This window comes from Pinus tabuliformis, chromosome 3_2 (genome assembly GCF_031772625.1).
Source record: "Pinus tabuliformis cultivar Carrire ecotype Pingquan chromosome 3_2, CPIR1, whole genome shotgun sequence".
NCBI classification, from domain to species: domain Eukaryota; kingdom Viridiplantae; phylum Streptophyta; class Pinopsida; order Pinales; family Pinaceae; genus Pinus; species Pinus tabuliformis.
Window position 1 is genome coordinate 954,105,865 of NC_142302.1, and position 5,014 is coordinate 954,110,878.

The following is a 5,014-nucleotide window of genomic DNA, read 5'->3' on the forward strand; positions in this document are numbered from 1 at the left end:
AATTCAAGTTCATATTCATTGTTCACTGTTCAATAATGAAAGCATAAAAATATTAAATAGACAATTGAAATTTGAATCATTGATCCATCCTCATCATTCATTTTGATACATACATCATTCATATGACATACTCAAGTGACAAGTCTCATTATTGAATTAATTATTATTCATACATACCATGAGATTCGAAAAGCAAAAATAAAAATCAATAATAAAATATTCAAATACATTGATTTAAAAACTACATTCTACAATCTACATTGATTTAAAAACTAAATTCATCATTCATCATTCTAGAATCTAAATTGAAAGCAAAACATACTAGTATATTTTCAAAGTTTGAACACTAAATCTATATAACTCAAAGTTTCAAAGTTCAAACTCAAAAATAATTAAGAGTGAAATGGAAATGACTTTGGGTTGAAATGAAATGAGCTTTTAACTTTAAGGTTTAGGCTTTTAAGTTTTAGTTATTTAGTTTTAATTTTAATTTTTTTTTAGACTTTTAAGTTTTAGTTATTTAGTTTTAATTTTAGTTAAAAAAAAATTAATGGTTTTGATTTTTGAATTTTTGATTTTGAATTTTTAATTTTTAAGTCTTATTAGACAAATTTAAAGGGGGATGCCTAGGCGCACCCTTTTTGGGGAGTCTAGACTCCCACACTGAAGGGGGACGCCCAGAAGCACCCTTTTTGGGGAGTCTTGGGGAGTCTAGACTCCCACACTGGGGAAACGCACCCCCTTGCGTCTCCCCAAGACTCCCCAAAAAGGGTGCGTGGGGAAACGCACCCCCAAGAGACTCCCCGTCCCGGGTGCGTGGGGTGCGCGCACCCGACCCTGGGGGACGCGTCCCCCTGGAACACTGAAAGAAAGAAGGCAACCCATCAATAAGGTGCAGAAGTGGCACCAATGCACCAAGCAGACAAGCATCTGTGGATAGAAAATGAGAGCAACCAGCGCTAGATCTGTCCGCCCAATACGAAAGGAGAGGCACGAAAAGAGGAAGAGAGCAGCAAAAGTAGCCACTCCTTCCCCGCCCCCTCAAACTCTCCACCCGAATCAGACGAGAAACAGAGGAAGAAACACTGCCTCAATCATCCACATCTGCCTGCAGAAAAAGACCAGCGGAAACATCCATAGAAGCGGCACGAAACAGAGCAGAGCGCCGCAGTTCCCTCAACGCTCCAAAGGATATGCCGCGGCCAGAACAATCCAAACTGCCGCCGAGAAGGAGAAGACCCACCGGAGCAGAGGCGTCACCGAGGGCAGAGGCAGCACGGGAAGCCACCTCGCTCCTGCCCAGAGAAAACTAAAAGACCAGAAGATGAAACGAGCCTGCAAGACGAAACCCTCTCTGCTTGCCTCTTGCCGCTTGACTCAAGAGAGCCCGCACCTCCTGCCGTTCGCCGCTCGCCTTTAGATAAACCTCGTGGAGTCGCCGGTGAAACTCACGCTGTTCTCCGGTCGCCTCTGGAAAAGCCCTCGCTGCTTGTGGAGAAACCCTCGCTGATCACCGCTTGTCTTTGGTGAAGCCCTCGCTGCTCGCCTCTGGTGAAGCCCTCGCTGCCTGTGGAGAAGGCCTCACTCGCCTTTGTTGAAGCCTCACGTCGCCGCCTCTAGAGAAACCCAAACTTTTGTGAAGCCCTCAAGACGAAACCCTCTCTGCTTGCCTCTCGCCGCTCGACTCAAGAGAACCCGCTCTAAAAATGGAAAAAGTTTCAGGATTTACAGAGTTTTACCAAACATTGTAAATATTTCTATACAAATATTTACTTGTGAAGGGAATTCTCTAAACTGAACCACAACTTAGCCGATTAAGGGCCCTGCTACAATCACGAAAATTGGTGCTGCCCAGGTTCGACGGGGGACCTTGAGTTTTAACAAACAGTTGTAAATACTTCTTTCAAATATTTCAGAAGATAAATTCATCCAGGCTGAGCCACAACTTAGCCGATTAAAGGGACCTGTTACAATCAACAAAATTGGTGCTGCCCTGGATTGAACATTGTAAATACTTGCTGTTTTTAGATTTCAGGTGTGAACATTGTAAATACCCTTCTGCAACTATTTAAAAGGATAAATTCATATAGGCGGAACCACAACTTAGCCGACTAAGGGCCATTTTACAATGAACAAAATTTGTGCTGCCCAGGTTCGAACTGGGAACCTTCAATTCTAACAAGCACCGTTAATACTTCTCTGCAACTATTTAAAAGGACAAATTCATCTAGTCGGAGCCATAGCTTAGCCGATTAAAGGGTTCCGTGACAGTCAACAAAATTTGTGTTGCCCAGGTTCGAACTGGGAACATTCAGTTTTAAGAAGCACCGTGAATACATACTTCTCTGGAACTAAAGGGATAATTTCATCTAATCTAGGCCGAGCCACAACATCGCTTAACAAAACAGCTCAATTGGTGCTGCCCAGGTTCGAACTGGGGACCTTCAGTGTGTAAGACTGACGTGATAACCGACTACACCACAGCACCTCGACGTTATGTTTTCTGCTATAACTCATAACAAGGTAATTCTGATAAACAGGCTATTCTTTCAACCACAGAGATTGCATAATTTCTTTTGGAGAGTACACTAATGTATTTGTGTTATTTTTTCCCAAAATTTTGATTCAATTAACCTATTAGCATTAATTAATTTTTTATAAAGTACAGTTCAATTAAGGTTTTTTACACACCAAACTATTAATTTTTTATAAAGTCTAATTCAAGTAAGGTTGTTGTACACACGAAACTATATATTTTCCTATTTTTCTTTTATTTTTCTATTTTCCTTTTGATTGTGAGGTGTTTTTAATTAATCAATTCTAATTAATTATTTTAGAGATAAATTTCACTTTTTAATTGGTATATTACTAATTATAGAATCATTTTATTTTTCTTTTGATTGTGAAGTGTTTTTAATTAGTCAATTTTAATTAACTATTTTAGAGATAAATTTCAATTTTTAATTTGTATACTACTAAAAATATTTTAAAATATTTCATAGAAGTTAAATCTCTATAATTCACCTAATAATTATTGATAATTAAATTAAATAATTACATTAAAATTTTGGAAACTTATTCCAAATAAACACATCTATCACATAAATATAAAAATTTAGATCTCTTATGAAAACATACATATGATATCAGTGAAGAAAAAGTGAAAATAAACTTAAAATTCATTATCTAATTATATAAATACTTACTAAATTTTTTAGAAAAAAACTCAATTTATGTTATCAATTATTTTATAAATAGTTAAATTTGTTTTTGGAAAGATCCATATTAATTTTTCTAAAATTTAATTATTTTTTTAATTAAATACATATAAATTTATATATGAAATTAGAGGCGCTCTACAACCTAGTATGGAGTAGATATGTAGTTGTTAGATCCTAGTGTAAGTTAAATATGTGAATATTTTTTAAATATGGCTCATAAGTATACATATATTATGTTATGTAAACATTTTTACTTTGTCAAATTACATAAAAAATAAAATAGAGTTAAATATGTGAATATTTTTTAAATATGGAGCTCAGAAGTATACATATATTATGTTATGTAAACATTTTTACTTGGTCAAATTACATAAAAAAAAAAAATATTTTTTAAATATAAAACTCATAAGTATACATATATTATGTTATGTAAACATTTTTACTTGGTCAAATTACATAAGAAAAAAAAATAGAGTTAAATAAGTGAATATTTTTTTTAAATATAGAGCTCATAAGTATACATATATTATGTAAACATTTTTACTTGGTCAAATTACATAAAAAAATATAATAAAATATGAGACAATACTTCCGCTAGATCACATCTATGCAAAATTGTAAAAGAAATGAACAATGAAGGAAACAATAAAATGGTCAAAATAGATGTTAAGAAATTAAAAGAAAATATAAAATCTAGTCAAAATAAAAATATGTTATTTTTATTTTGACCTAATTTTAAAAATTATTATTTAGATTTGAAATTATTACTTTGACCTAATACTTTGAAATAAAAATAAAAATAATATTTCTAAAAATGAAGTTACCTAAAACTAATAATGTGTTCTCAATATCTTAATATAATATCAAAATTGATTTAATATTACTTCTCTGACTTAATAATAATAATTTGATATATTAGTACTAATTCCAAAAAATAAAAATAAAAAAATAATAGTATTATACATTTGAACTAATCTTGTTACCTAAACTTCATGTTAATATCCCTTATCTTTGAGAAGAGATGTGGCAGCTACATGCCTCTGAATTGAGTTACAATGAGGCTCAAGGGCACAATAAGAGAAAAACCTGAACAACCAAAACCCTAACCCGAGGAGATGTAACACTAAGAATTTATAGGCCTTGTTGGGGTTAGTTGGGCAGCGAACTTCCCGAGGTCATAAATTGGTCATATTATCTCCGTTTGACATGTATGATACCTCGTTGGAAAGATCTTTATGAGGACTACAACTACTGACATGATTACTATAGTAATCACTGGATGAATTTTGCCCAAAAAAACATTGTTTAGGGCCTCAAAACGACTCTAGAAGTTCAGGACTTGAAAAACTACCAAAAATAGTAAACTATGCTATAGTTAAGGAAATTGAAAAACTGAAAGAAACAATGGTTAGGGTCCAAGTGGAATAGGCGGGTGGCCACCAATATCCACTTGGATCAATCCTCCCCCCTTAGGAAAAAATGGTCCCCATTGAGTTCCTCCATGAGATGAGGAAACTTTTGCTAAACTTGGTCTTTGGTAAGCCATTTGCCTTGGTGAAGGAGTTGGCCTGATTTGACAACTCAATATGGTTGTATCCTCTATTTCCGAGTGTTCTTGATCTGTGTGTCCATGATATGATTAGTTGTGCCTTGTTCCATGTATTCTGGGTTGAGCTCTGTTGGTGTGAGTTGTTCTGCAATGTCAGATGTGTCCAACAATGGTGGAAAGTATGGCAGAAGGCATTCTACATTGAACACTGGGTGCAGACCAAGGAACGGTCGGATGATGAGCT

The 5,014-nt window shown here is 34.6% G+C and overlaps 1 non-coding gene across 1 annotated transcript; it reads right to left on the bottom strand.

The window, feature by feature from the left end:
- Positions 1-2,414: 2,414 nt before the first annotated feature.
- On the bottom strand, positions 2,415-2,488 carry TRNAV-UAC (transfer RNA valine (anticodon UAC)). The gene has a single exon. It is a non-coding gene; the product is annotated as a tRNA-Val (tRNA).
- Positions 2,489-5,014: the final 2,526 nt, after the last annotated feature.